At 46.6% G+C, this 15,539-nt stretch overlaps 1 protein-coding gene across 31 annotated transcripts in view; it reads right to left on the bottom strand.

Annotated features, from left to right (window-relative positions):
• ZNF618 (zinc finger protein 618) overlaps positions 1-15,539 on the bottom strand; it is a 179,072-nt gene that overhangs the window by 109,277 nt on the left and 54,256 nt on the right. For 10 of the 31 annotated variants that reach the window (XM_072727625.1, XM_072727612.1, XM_072727610.1 and 7 more), the window contains exon 2: positions 13,650-13,788. The exons of 20 other annotated variants lie outside the window; for them this stretch is intronic. The gene's annotated coding sequence lies outside the window, so the exon portion shown is untranslated. Of the gene's footprint in view, positions 1-13,649; positions 13,789-15,539 lie in introns of those variants that run through there. One more of the 31 variants, XM_072727621.1, reaches the window with a different exon arrangement.

The raw sequence follows: 15,539 nt of genomic DNA on the forward strand, positions 1-15,539 counted from the left end.
CTAAAGAAAACTCTGGCAATCCAACAATAAGAAGGAGAAAACATGACGGAAAACCAAAAGCAAAATAAGGTGGCATAAAGAAGTTGAAACTTTGGGGCTCCGGGGTGGCTCAGTCAGTTAAGTGTCTGCCTTCAGCTCCAGTCATAATCTCAAGGCCCTGGGTTCAAGTCCCACACAGGGCTCCCTGCTCAGCAGAAAGTCTGCTTCTCCTCCCCTCTGCTCCTCCCCACTGCTTGTGCTCTCTCTCAAATAAATAAAAGAAGCTGAAACTTAAACAGGCAATCACAATAAATACAGGTGGTATATAAATACCCCCCATTAAAAACCAGGGTATCACAAATGGGGGGGGAAAGCAAGGGGGACAGGATGCAGGGTAGGTCAGGGGCTGAAACAGAAAGACCCAGAAAGGCTAAAAACAGAAGGGAAGAAGATGTAAGATGTTACCAATGAGGAAGGAGGGCACTGGACACACAGGAGCTCTTTGTATTGATCTATAACTCTGCTCCTCATGAAGTCTTAAATTGTTTCAAAACGAAGTTTTTTCCTTTTTAAAAAAGATTTTATTTATTTATTTGAAAGAGGGGAGGAGCAGAGAGAGAGGGAAAGAGAGACACTCAAGCGGACTCCACACTGAGCACAGAGCCTGACACAGGGCTCGATCCCAAGACCCTGAGACCATGACCTGAGCTTAACCAACTAAGCCACCCAGATGGCCCTGAAAAGAGAAACATTTTCAAAAAACAAGGGATTCACAAAATGACACCAGGCATATGTCAATAAAAAGCAGAAATGGCAGGGTGCCTGCGAGACTCAGTAAAGTGTCTGCTGTAGGCTCAGGTCATGATCTCAGAGTCCTGGGATTGAGCCCTGCACCAGGCTTCCGGCTCAGAGAGTCAGCTTCTCCCTGTGTCTGCCCCTCCCCACGAGTTATGCACACACTCTCTCAAATAGATACAATCTTTAAAAAAAAAAAAAAAAAAAAAAGGCAGAAATGGCAACAGACTCCAAGAAAAGAAAAGAGAAAGAATTACAAAGGACACAAAGGTTTTAATGGATATAAAATTCAACCAGCAAAAGGATTTGCAGTAATGACCTATCACATAGCCATAAAATACACAGAGTAAAAACTGCTCAAAATACAAAGAAAAATGGAAAAAAACAATTGGTTGTAACAGGAGATTGCAGCATACTTCCCCAAAATGGACAGCTCATGAGGATTAAAAAAAAGGGGAGGGGGGCAACAAAGGACTTAAAAAACACAATCAGCCAATTTGATATATTTTTATATGTAGTTATAAGATAATGCACATCTTTTCAAAAATCCATGGAACAACTATAAACTGATCACGTGGTTGGCCACAAAGAAAACCTCAATAATTTTTTTAAATTAGAAATTACACAGGCCATATTCTCTGACCACGAAGCAATAAAACTAAAAATTAAACAGAACGAGCCACAAAAAGTTTAACCACTTGGAAATGTAACCCAAAGGTTATTTAGAGTAGTATTTTTTTTAAGAAATTAAAACAAACTGCAGACTGTTTAAAAAATGAACAATGAGAGCACTATATAGCAAAACCCATGGGATCCTTCCAAAGCAGTCACTCAAAAAAGAAAGGAAGAAGAAAAAAACCAAAATAAACCAAAAGTAGATGAGCAAAAATAATTAGAAGCTAAAGAAATAGAAAACAAAAGACCAGATAATAAAAGCAAGAGCAAGTCCTTTGAAAATACTAATAAAATAGCTAACCCTACCCCTCCACACCCAAGTGTCCAGCCAAGAAAATTAAAAATAAATTTAAAGTATAATGAAATAAGAATAGTGTAACTACAGAATCAGGAGATCGGGACAGAGGGAAGAAGGGAGAAAGGAATACTTTATATATTTTATATTTTATGTTTATTCTTAATGAATACAGATCAGTTTCTAAATAATAAAAATTACTCAAAATTGACTCAAGAGGAAATAGAAAACCTGAACAGATCAATAATCAGAGAAAGAAATTTGAATTATAAAGGTACTGGGAATATTCAAATAATTTTACTGACAAACTATACCAAATCCTCAATAAAGAGATTACATCTATGTTTTCTAAATTGTTGGGGGGAAGGGAGCATTTCAATGCTTGCTACAGAACCAACATATTGTCCTATTAAACTGGGTAAGTATTAATTTAAAAGATAGAAAACTGTGGATAAATCGTACATAAAGATAGATGCAAAATTCCTACATAAATGTTAACATAAGAGATGGCACTAAATTACAAAAGTAATCAACTCTAAAAATAAACCTCAACCTACATCTTCTGGGCAGCGTCAGATAAAAGAAAAAACTAATATAATTCACTACAAATTTTTTAAAGCCTCTGTAAAGGGTTCTCTCTCAAAACCCCTCCTCAATCTTAATATAATGCTAGAGCTATCCCAATTAAAGTTAGAATGATCAAGAATGCTCAATTCACTCTATATCACTCAAAATTACTCTGGAGACCCTAGTCAATGTAGAAAAGAGAAACAAGTAGAATTCCTGGAAAGGAAGAGACAAACCTGCTATTCTTGCAGATATGATGGTCTACATAAAAAAATCCAAGAGGATCAACTGAAAAACTATTAAAACAAGAGAGAACTGAGCCAAGTAACCAGATATAGAATAAATATTCACATCAATGGCTTTCCTATACACCAAAAATAATCAGGAAATATAATGGAAGGGAGAATCCCATTCCCGTGAGCAACACAAGTCGTAAAACACCAAGAAGCAAACCTATTATAGTTTGAAGGTCTAGTAACTGAAACAGCCGGGGAAATGGCACAGAATTAAGTAAACTGGTCAATTTAAAACAATAAGGCGTCCAGAGGCAGACCCAACGTATATCTGAGAATTCAGAAAATTGTAAATGTGCCATTTTGCATCAGCGGGAAAAGCACAGACCATTCGATAAGTAACAGCGCCTTGTGATCTGAGGCACTGAGAAGGCCAGAGCATCAATTCTGCATATTCCTGCAAAATATACTTAACCTGAACACAGTAATAAGGAAACATCAGACAGACCCAAACTGAGGGTCATTCTATAAAATAACTGGTCTACACTCAAAAAAAAAAGGGAAAAAAAGTCAAGGTCATAAAAGACAAAGACTGAAGAACTAATTCAGATACTAAAAAGAAAGAACAAGTGAATGCAGCCAGTGATACTGGATTTTCTCTTATAAAGAATGTTATTGGGACAGATGATGAATCAGGAATAAGGTTTGTAGATGTGCTAATAGTATTCATCAGTGTGAAGCTCCTGATTCTGACCACTGCACCATGGTTATATAAATGAATGTCCTTATTTTTAGGAAATACATTCAGAAGTATTTAGGAGTAAAGGAATTGCATACCTGCGATTTTGTCTCAAATGGTTTAGGAAAGGAATTACACAGAAAGCGAGGTCTCTCTATACAACTAAGAAGAGTGTTGCTGGGGGCAGGAAAAGAGAAAGGGAATGTGGAAAATGTTATCATGTGGGGAATCAGGGTGAAAGTGATATAGGAATTCTTTGTACTATTCTTACAACTTTTCTGTAAGCCTGCAATTATGTCAAAATAAGTTTTTAAAAAGGAAAATGTGAGTTCCAAGATCCCTTGGGACAGTTGTGGTTTCATCCACATATAGCATTATTAGAAAACATGTCTTCGAATCATAAACACCAAATTCTGGACTGCTGCTACCTTTGGAGAGGGAGGACACTGAGCCTGGGGCAGGGGGTTTCAACTCTCTGTAAAGTTTTATTAAATAAAATCAGATGTGGCAAAAAGGAATAAATAAAGTTTGTAAATAAGAGTCAGACACCTGGAAAAATACACAAAAACAAATGCCAGATGGATTAAATGGCTACGGAGGAAAGAAAAACACTGAAAAATACTAAATAAATATGAAAGAATTTTTTTAAATAATATTAGAATGGAGAGGTATTTCGAAACATCTTCAGAAAACAGAAAGTAAAACAATGACAAAAAATAATATTTACCAATATGCCAGGTTCTGTTCCAAATATTTTATGCACATATCATCTCAAGTGATCCTGAAAACAACCCAGTGATACAGGTTCTATTACTCCTAGTACATAGGTGACGTTCAGCAAGAACCTTTGGTCCCAGACCCAAGGACGAGTCTTGGGTCCCAGACTCCAAGTTCTGCACCAATCACATCCTTCTTTGCTGCTCACAGCAGAAAGTCCCCTGCTCTTTGAAATTTCCCCAAACTGAGAAAATAATCCAGAAGCGGCCAGATTCTGGAAGGTTCTAGTAGATTCCCATTTGCTCTTTCAATAAAGACTACTCATTAAAAAAAAAAATCTTTTTTTTGTGACACCATCATAGACATCTCACTTATTTATTTCTCACACCGTCATGAAGTAGGTTTCTCTCTCTCTTTTTTTAAGATTTTATTTATTCACGAGAGACCCAGAGAGAGAGAAAGAAGCTGAGACAAAGGCAGAGGGAGAAGCAGGCTCCATGCAGGGAGCCTGATGTGGGATTTGATCCCAGGACTCCAGGATCACGCCCTGGGCCAAAGGCAGGCGCTAAACCACTGAGCCACCCAGGGATCCCCTGAAGTAGCTTTCTCCATATCTATTTTCAAGCTGAGATAACAGAAGCTTAGATCCCAGGAGTGAGTTACTCAAGGCACCAGTTAGGCCAGGCAGAGCTGGGATTTGAACCCAGAGCCTGTATCATCTTTTCTATTGCCTACTCAATGGGCCAGGCTCTCCGAGAAGGTTCCTCTGGAGAACAAGAAAGGTCCCGCTCTGTGATTTCAAGGCAACACCCTCCTCCCCTGGGATGTTGGAAAGACCAGGCCCAATCTGTTTTGGCTGCAGCTGATGGGCCTCCAGGTAACAGCATGCACAGATCTGCAAGCAAGCACCAATGTGACCCACTAAGCAAATATTTCTTGAGCAGCTATGATGTGCCAGGACCTGGGGACACCATGGGGAATAGAAGAAACTTCGCCCCATCCTCAAAGAGCTTACAGTCCAGAGAACTGAATATCCAGCCCTCACTGGTAAGGACGAAACCAATTAAGACTGACCAGGGGAGGGATGGGGGTGGGGGGGAGAGACATGCTTGGGTGGCTCAGTGGTTGAGCATCTGCCTTTGGCTCAGGTCATGATCCCAGGGTCCTGGGATCAAGTCCCATATCATGTTCCCTTTGGGGAGCCTGCTTCTCCCTCTGCCTGTGTCTCTGCCTCTCTCTCTTTCTGTGTCTCTCATGAATAAATAAATAAAATCTTAAAAAAAAAAACTGGGGACAGGGGGAGAAGGGGCTTCACAGAGGCCCTCACATCCCTTCTTTTCTCAGAAACATGAGAAGCCCAGAAAAAACGGTTTTGTTCAAAGGTCACACAGCCAGGGAGTAGAGCTCAAATTCAAGGTTTCCAACACCAGTCCTGGGGCAGTGCTCCTTCTCTGGGGTGAAAGAACACAGGCGTGCTCAGGGCCCAGCACTGGGTGTTTCCAGGGCCGGGGAGAGAGCACGCGGTGCCTGTGTCCCTGTGAATACTTCTCATCCCAACGCGGCCTCATAGGAAGCTGGCTGCAGCCTCAAGGGAACCTGGCCAGAGGGCACTGGCTGCGGCCTCTCCTGGACCTGCCCCTTGACTGGGGGGCTCCCACCTGAGCTCCTAAGTTGGCACACTCGACCTTGGCTGGCCACAGGGATGGAGATAGCTCCATTAGCAAACCTCGTGCAGTTGGCCATAGTGTGGTCTGGGGGGAAGGGTCCATCTGCTTCCACGGGGGCAGTAGCCTGAAAGGTCAGAGCAGCCACCACGAGTCTCTCCGTCCCTAGGCCTGAGCCACAGAGCAGCTTCCCAGCAGCCAGGGGAGCTGGCCACAGCCCCACGCCGGCCACAGGGCCTCCGGCTGGGCCACCCGCACTCCCTGTCATCCCTGGCCAGCCGACCAGCCTGGCGGCCATTCATGAAATCATCAGGCCCTGGGTCTAGGGCCGACCGGGCCTGCACCTGGGGAGGGGCCTGCACCTGGGGAGGGCCCGGCCCAGCCGCGGGAGCCCCGGGAGCCCCGTTCTCCGTCCCAGGCTGCCACAGCTCCCCCCCAAGCCGCCCTGGCAAACGAGCTTACAAAGCATAAAGGGCTGTACAAGTAGGCCCGGCCTCCCCCGCTCCCGCCAGGGCCAGCAGGTCTTCACGCCCAAGGGCTCCCCGCTCCTCCCGGCTGCCCGGAGCACACACGCACGCACAGCTCAGGCGTGAACGTGACCCGGCCCGTATCCCCATCCTCTTCGCTCTGTGCCCAGACGGCGCTTAACCAGCAGGTCAGAAGGCACGTGACCAAAAGGAGTGTCCCCCTCCGAGGGCCCCCGGGGGGCTGAGTCATCCTCGCCATCCCAGCTGGGGGACGCCTCCGCAAATCCCCTCCTGCTCGGTGAGAGGCTGCCAGGCTCTGGGTCCTCCGCTCGCCGCCCACTGAGCCCACTGAGCCCGTGGTCGGTGCCCACCGGGGAAGCCGGGGGAGCCTGGGGTGCGCTTCCTGGGCCCGCGGGCGCTCCCCGCCACCTCCGGAGCAGGCTGAAGCACGAGGCCCAGGTGGCCTCCCCCGCGGACGCCTCCGGCTCGCTGGCCTCCCCCCACCGGGAAGCCTGGTCTTCGCTTTCGCGGCAACAGCAACGGCTCCCGGGACTCTGGCCACTCGGTCCCTTAATCTCCTTTCCGCCAGTGGCCTTCCTGCCTCCTCCCCACCACCAGGCCCCCCACCCAGTCCCCCATCACACCTGCACCCTGCCCTCGCCAACGACACACCACCCCCACCCACCTCGACCCCACCCCCGGCGCCCCAGCACCTTCCACCGTGCCCGCCCCAGGCTCCAACCCGGCACTCTAGCCCCCTCCCCTCCCACCGCCCCCCACTGCTGTCCTAGCCCAGCTAAGACCAGACCCGTCCCCATCACCCCCCACCTTGGTGGCAGCTGTCAACTCCCCAGCTCCATCACCCTTTTACTAAAACCCTGGCAAAACCTCAAGTCAACTCCTTGCCCACCTCCCGCCGGAGGAACGTACGCAGCCGCGCGGATGGTCTCACTTTAAATTTATGACCACAAACCTCAAGTGGGTCCTTAGGACGGCCTAACCATTCCCCTCCTCGGCCTAACCATTCCCCTCCTCGACTCGCACTCCTAGATGAGTATTTGAGACTTTCCCCTTTCTCCTCAAACCTCAGACAACCTGCTCCCGGCTGACAGCTACTTTCCCTGAGAAAAGAAAAGTGAACAGAAGAAAGGAACTTACCCCCCCCCCAACACACACACACATGCGGACACCAAATCCAACAGGATGGAGGAGTCCTCCTCCTGCAGGCCACACTGCCCGGTGCCCCCGCTGACCCGAGCTAATGCCCCACTAGGGCACCAGGCGCCACCCCCCCTCCCAGCTGAGGTCACCACTCCGGCAAACCCCTCTTCTCCACTACACAACATCACTCCCCTCCTCCGCTGGGTCCTTCCCACGGCAACACCACCAGGGCCAGGGCCTCATCCACACCTGTCCACGCAGGAGGTCCCCTCCCGGCCCCCATTCTCCTGATTCCACTCCGCTCCAGGTGGCCACCCCTGTCCCCCAAGAGTACAGATGTCACTCTCCCCAAGGTCATCAGCCACCCACTCTCTTGTTGCCAAACCCACAGACAACCCTCCAATCTCACCTCGGCCTCGGCCAGCATGCTTGACCTCTCCTTCCTTCCTGAAGCTCCCTCTTCCTGGCTTTGAGGACTCCTCACCTCCTGGTTCCCTCCCACCTCAGCCCTATCTCCTGGCTGGGTCTCTGGTCTCTTCCTGAGCCAGAGGCTCACACTGGGACCCCTCCGGACCCACACGCACATCCTAGGTGACCGCAGCAAGGCCCAGAGCTGAAGGCCATCTATAAAGCCACTGCCTTCACATGTTCAAGCCTGGCCACGGCTGGCCTGATATCCAACTTCCTACTTATCTCAGGGGCATCTTGCACTTGGCATGTGTAAAGGTTCCCATTTCCCATCCACCCTACCAGCACCCACTCCTCCCTGAGCCTCCACCCATCCGGCAATGGTGCCACGGATCACCAGGGCTCCGGCTGCTTCTGGGCTGCTGTAGCCCGGACTCATCCCACCTTCCCTCAACTCTCCATCCAACTCAGGCGTAGGTCCCCCTTGGCTGTGACGCTGACGCTCACCTCACATCTGATCCCTTCTCCGTCTCTCCTTCCCCTTCCAGGTGCTCTCCTCCCAGCCAGCATCACCTCTCCCCTTCTCTAGACTGCCCCAACCAGCTCTTTGATTTTTCTTATACCAGCCAGGATCCTTTTAAAATGTCAATCAGTTCCTGTCAATAGCCCTGCTCAAAACCTTCTAAAACCCACCCTCTTTACGGCACCCTCCAAGACCCCCCAAGATCTGACTCTGCCTCTTCTCACTTTGCACCTTACTCCATCCAGCCACCACGACCTTTTATTATGCCCCCAACACACCGAGTCCATTCCTACCTACCTCAGGGCCTTTGCTCTCACTGTTCCCTCTGCCTAAAATGCCTTTCCCAGGCACCTGGGTGGCTCAGACGTTTAAGCACCTGCCTTCGACTCAGGTCATGATTTAGGGTCCTGGGGCTCTCTGCTCAGCAGGGAGCCTGCTTCTCTCTCTGCCTCTCCCCCCCAACCCCATTCACGCATGCACACTCTCGTTCAAATAAATAAATAAAATCTTTTTTAAAAATTAAATTAACTACATGCCTTTCCCTTTCCCCACCATGCAGAAGATGGTTTCCTCATTTTATTCAAGCCTCTGTTTGCCAGTGGCCCTTCCTGACTCCCAATCTCAAAAAGCCCTCCACCCCATTCCCTGCATTTTACCACTATATCCCAACCGTGTTTCCTTTCTCTTCACGGCACTTGACATTACCTAAATTCCATCACTTATCTAGTTGCTCAGTCTCTGTGAAGGCAGGGGCGTTGTCTTACTCACTACTGTATTCCCAATGCCCACAACAGTTCCTGGCCCAAAGTAGGCAATCTATAAATATGTGTTGAAGAAATGAATCCACAAATGAACGAATCAATCACTACACTAACTAGCTTTCCATCTGCTAGAGAGCAGAAAACAGCAGGGTCCAATAGAAATGTCATGTGGATCCTATACATGACTTTAAATCTTCTAGTAGCGTCATTTTAAAAAGTGAATTTTAGCCTCATTTAAAAATTTAATTTTACTAATATATTTTTTATTTAACATGACATATCCAAAAGGTTGTTTCAACATATAAACATTGAAAGAGGGGTGCCTGGGCAGCTCAGGCAGTTGAGCATCTGCCTTCAGCTCAGGTCATCAACCCGGGGTCCTGGGAGATCAAGGCCCTCATCCAACTCCCTGCTCAGTGGGGAGCCTGCTTCTCCCTCTCCCTCTGCCTGCTGCTCCACCTGCTTGTGCTCGCTCGCACACTCTCTCTCACAAATAAATTTTTTAAATCTTTAAAAATAAATAAATACATACCGAAAGAATGACTAATGACATATTTTACTCCTTCCTACCAAGTCTTTGATATCTGGTGTGTATTTTACTCTTACAGTATGTCTCCATTTGGACTAGCCACGGTTCAAGGGCTCAACAGCCACATGTGGCGAGTGGCTATTGTACCAGCCAGCACAGATCTAAAACATGAATCTGATCAGGCCACTCCTGAACCCGAAACCCTGCCCTGACACCTCACCGCTCTCAGGATACAGTCCCAACTCTTCCACTAGGCATGAAAAGCCTCCAATGACCTGCCCGCTGAGCTCTCAACAACCCCCTGTACTGAGAACACCCTCAGATCTCTGGAAGTGCCAACTGCTCACTCGCTTCTGAGCCTTCTGCCTCAAAGGCTCCCTTCCTATTCATCTGAAGACCTCCTACACAACCTTCAACACCCCTTCAGCCAGCACGCCTTCACGGATACCCTAAGCTTAGGAGCAGCACCCTCCTCTATGCTCCCAAACTGGCTGTCTCCACAAACTGTGTGTCCTCAAGCGCAGGGACCATCTTGGTCATCTGAGCTGAGCACAGATGCTCTGTAATTACTTGCTGAATTAATGACTAAAGAAATTTCCCTTCCCTCCCCATCAGGTCATAACCCATCCCCACTTCCTTGCACTCGCTCTCTCGCTCTGTCTCCCTGCCCTTACTTACCAAACAAAATCAGAGCCTGTCTGATCCCAACTGTTCTGCTCAGTCCTGTTCCCAACTCTGTTCCCAACTCTGCAACCTTCCTTCTTCCTTCTAAATCCAATCATTTCCTTGAATTTCATCCTAAGAGAGCAAAATTCCATACCTCCCCCCAGGATTCTGATTTGGGGGGAAATGACGAACACACATTTTTATGTAAAATATATGCATGTGCTTATCTGGCTTTTCCTTCCCTTCCCCACCCCTAAGAGGGCTACAATCCAGGCAAGGGAACTAATTTTATGTGAAAACTGATCTTGCCAGGTCATTACCAGTCCTGAACCCAGGGAGGTGGTATTCGAAGGCATGCCAGTCACCGCTGCTGCCCACAGGGGTGCCACCAATGTCACAAGAGAAGGACGACAGGTCTGAGCAAGGAAGGAAAGGCCTCAGAGCCTTCTCTGCTTGCCAACACTTTCTTGTCAAGCTTTGATGGGCAGAAATACAGACATATTCCTGCACTCGCTAACTCACTCGACAAACACTAATGAGCATTTCTTCTTCACAGGCACAATGCCAGGTACTGGGAAACAGGATGAAAACGACACCTGAGTTTGTTTCCCTAAAATGGTAATAATTTCTTGTCCATTTAAGGGCCAGTCTGCTCCTTTTGAACAGGAAAAAAGAGAAAGAGAAAGAGAAAGAGAAAGAGAAAGAGAAAGAGAAAGAGAAAGGAGAGGAGAGGAGAGGAGAGGAGAGGAGAGGAGAGGAGAGGAGAAGAGAAGAGAAGAGAAGAGAAGAGAAGAGAAGAGAAGAGAAGAGAAGAGAAGAGAAGAGAAGAGAAGAGAAGAAGGATCCGGGATCCCTGGGTGGCGCAGCGGTTTGGCGCCTGCCTTTGGCCCAGGGCGCGATCCTGGAGACCCAGGATCGAATGCCACGTCGGGCTCCCGGTGCATGGAGCCTGCTTCTCCCTCTGCCTATGTCTCTGCCTCTCTCTCTCTGTGTGTGACTATCATAAATAAATAAATAAAATTTAAAAAAAAAAAAAAAGAGAAGAAGGATCCCCCTGAACCTACAGCCCACCACGAGATTCAGTGCATGTCCAAAATTAGCAATTTTGAAGGAATCTGCAAATAGTAGAATTGGGATAATGATTTAAACTAACTGTAGTTCTAAATGTATAAAACTTTTTACGAGCAAGCAAAACATGCACAATGCTTTTCCTGTCCCTAAATATTTTAAGCAATATTCTATTTAAGAAAATAAACAGAAGATAACCCTGACATATATTTCGGTCCCCCCCCCCAAACTTTGTTTTCCAAAAGGAACCCAAGTTTTGGCTTCAGAACCAAAGGAAACGAATAACACTGGGTGTCCTGTGCAAACATCGCTGCATGAATGAAGACCCCTGGTTTTACCCACCCTGGGAGCATGCTGCTCTCCTCACAACACGTGGAAGCCCCGTAAGCCGGGCCTGGTATCAGAGGAAATGCTTTTTTTAAAACACACTCATCCTGGGAAGAAAAGTCCAAGATAAACACCCTCTGGGTCACTGGTTATTCATTTGCCCTCACATGACTGCCATTCCCACCGTTCCTACAAGAAGGCCATTTTATTAGTTAACCGCATCAACAAAGACAAAGCTGGCATCTGGAAATACTCCCATAAAACACAAACTCATTACAGAATCACTCCCTCATGTCTGGTGAAGCATCAACTCAGGGTGGTGTTATTCTCTGAAAAGTACAGAATGCTGGAAAAGCTTTCACCTGCACCCCCTCCCCACTGCACAGCTGGAAAAACTGAGGCCCAGGGAGCACCGCTTTGACCTGAATGCTTTGACCTGAATGCAAGACACCTCTCTGTCCCCCAGACAGAAGGGGACAGGTGGGAGGAAGGAGTACCACAAACCAGAGTGTGACCAGTCCAGAAGGGCCAGGCAGGGCCAAGGGAGAAGGGAGAAGGCAGCAGCATGCATGAGGTTATGCCCAGACTCTGGCTGCATGCCCACCGCCTAGAGAACAGGAAGGACCTCAAGGCCCCCCAGCATCACCAGGAAAGAAGAGACACCAAAACCCATCAGGTGAGGCCTTCCAGTTTCAGCCCTCACATGCAAAAGAGCACAGAAATCACCACTCCAGCCCACATAACCAGGAAAGAGCTGAACAAATTGAAAATCAACTCTTCTTTCATTGGAGAACTCTGGTCACAGAGCACACCACCTCTCTGAAACATGAACAAATGCAGAGAAAGAGAGATTACTGGGGACCAGGGCAGAGAAAGCGGTGCTAATAAGCTAGTGATGGGTAGGAACGCTTACACTGTAACTGCCCAGGTGCTAGAAGCTTGACATGGACTACCTTGAGAATTAGACATCCCTGAGAACCCAGTCTTAGGGGACTTGGTGGGAAAATTCAGCAAGCTTGGGCTTCAGGACGGGGGGTGGGTAAGAGGGAGAAGGAAAAGGAACCAGTTTGAAATAGCACAGAGCTTTCTGATCTCCAGAACAAAATCCTGTCCTCAAGAACGAACACTTTATTTATCGGACCTGGGGGAGAAATAACTGGATGCCGGCCCCTGAAGCCTTCCCTGTCTCACATAAAGGGGGAAAAAAGGGAGAGAAGGCTCAGAAATGCTTCCCTAAGTCACATCCCAGGGACTCAGGCCCACTGAAAAACCCTGAGATGTAATCATAAGCGCTCAGACCAATTCCCCTCCCTGGTAGTCTACCCTGATGCTGGAAGGACTAGAGCCTAACAACAGCGTATTACAGCTGACAGTGGCCTGACACAGATTCTATTTAAGAAGGAGATACCAGGGAAACCCAAAGACAACAGGAGAATGGAGTGACCAGGCACGGAGGAAGGTGAAGCCCATCCCCTCCGCCCCCAACTCCAACACCTACTGGCATAGCTGCTTAATATACGTTAAATGTGGCCCGGTAACGTAACAGCCACAGAAACACAATTCTTCACAATAAAATCCTCACAGCCTCAGTTCCCTTACTGACCTCATGTCTGGCTTTCAACAAAAAATTACAAGGCATGTTAAAAGGCAAGAAAAAAAAACCCCACAGTCTGGAAAGACGAAGCAAGCATCACAACCAGACACAGATTTTTGGGATATGACTTAAAATTAACTCTGATTAATCTATTAGGGGCCCTAATGGAAAAATCAGACAACATGCAAGAACAGATGTATAGCATATGCAAGAGATGGAAACTCTAAGGAAAGAAAAACAAAACTAAAATGCTAGAGGGCACCTGGGTGGCTCAGCAGCTGAACATCTGTCTTCGGCTTAGGTTGTGATCCCCAGGTCCTGGGATCAAGTCCCACATCGGGCTCCCTGCAGGGAGCCTGCTTCTCCCTCTACCTTTGTCTCTGTCTCTCTCTGTGTGTCTCTCATGAATAAATAATTAAAATCTTAAATATGAAGCAAAAGAAATGAAGAATGCTCTTGATGGGCTCTGTAGCAGACTTACCACAGCTTTTAGAAGCCAGGTCAAAAGAATGACCCAGATATACAAAGAGACTGAAGAATGAGAGGACACAAACTTCTGGTTTCCACTTCAACATGCAAAGAGCATGGACGTCATCACTCCCATCCTCACAACCAGAAACCTGCCGGACAAACCGAAAATCAACAATCTGTGTTTGGTCCATCAGAGAACTGAGGTCATAGGGCCAACCGACCACTGCCCCCAAAACTGGGCAGACAGGTGAATGAGGAGAATGGCCATGAGCTGAAGGCACCACTGGAGACAGTCACTGGGAGGAAGACTTAGGACAATGCTGGAGATGGAGCCTGAGTAAATAAAAGCCTCTGGGTGTCCAACTCTTTCTTCAGTTTTACCTCTGGGAGCTTCAGCAGGTTCTCAGAGTTTTACAATGGAAGAATTATCTCCCCCTGGTTCCAGTGGTCGGGGTGGGGGTGGGGGGACAGAAGTAGAAATTTTTAAATGCACCCAGAGTATTCTGTTCTATTCAACAAAGGCCGACCCACCCTCATGGGAAACTATTAACCAAAGTCTAAAACCAAAAGGGGAAAGCAAAATCTGAGAAGTACTTATTAAGGTCACAGTACAAGGGCATAGGCCCACTAAACGACTCAGCACTGATCATCAAATCTAAATTACTTCTCTGACACCAGCGACTACAGAAAATGCTAACATAGCCTAACTCCTAGCCAGAGAAACATAAAGCCTTGAATGAAAATGCTGATTACCTCAGTTCCTATTAGTAAATGTATCATCTCTGGCTTTCAAATTTCACTAGAAGGCAAGGTAAAAGGCAAACACCACAGTCTGAAGAGACGCAGCAGCATCACAACCAGACTCCAGTATAACCAGATTTTGGAATTACCAAACCAGAAATTTAAAATAACTATAATATGCTAATGGAAAAGGTGGACAAGGTGCAAAAATCTGGGAATCCTGGGTGGCTCAGCGGTTTGGCGCCTGCCTTCTGCCCGGGGCATGATCCTGGAGTCCTGGGATCAAGTCCCACATCGGGTTCCTTGGGTGGAGCCTGCTTCTCCCTCTATGTCTATGCTTCTCTCTCTCTGAGGCTCTCATGAATAAATAAAGTCCTAAAAAAAAAAAAAAACCTTAAAAAAAAAAAGATGCAAAAATCTATGTGATGGTAATGTAAGCAGAGGGATGGAAATGCTACAGTTACAAAAGTAACAATTGTTATAAACAGTTATAAAAGTAAATAATTAACAGTAAAGTAACAGTTATAAAAGTAAACAATTATAAAAAGTATAACACATGCCTAATGGGAATACCAGAAAGAAGAGGGAGAAAAGAAAAAAAGGAACAGAAGAAATGTCTTAAATAGTAATGGGTGAGAATTTTCCAAAATTCATGACAGGCACCAAACCACAGATCCAGGAAGCTCAGAGAGCACCAAATAGAGTAACAGAAAGAAAGCTGTTATTTAAGCTGCAGAAAAACCAAAGGCAAAGAGGAAATCTTGAAAAAGCCAGAGGGGGAAACAAACATTTAACCTATTGAAGAACAAGGATAAGAATTACATTAGATTTCTCTTCTAAAACCATGCAAGCAAAAAGAGAATGGAGTAAAATACTTGATGCATTTGAAGAAAAACACCCGAACTGGAAATCTATATCTAATCATAGTATCCTTCAAAAATGAAGGAGAAATAAATGTGAGTTTGGAGGGAACTGGCTACTGATAGACCTGCCCTGCAAGAAATGTTAAAAGACCTTCAGAAAGAAGAAGAATTATTTAGGTCAGAAATTCGACATATATATGGAAATGAACACCCCTGGGGATAGAACAAATAAAATAAAATGCAATACGCTACATTATTCTTAATTCACTTAATAGATAACAGCATATCCAAAATGA

This window comes from Vulpes vulpes, chromosome 12 (assembly GCF_048418805.1).
Source record: "Vulpes vulpes isolate BD-2025 chromosome 12, VulVul3, whole genome shotgun sequence".
Taxonomy (NCBI): domain Eukaryota; kingdom Metazoa; phylum Chordata; class Mammalia; order Carnivora; family Canidae; genus Vulpes; species Vulpes vulpes.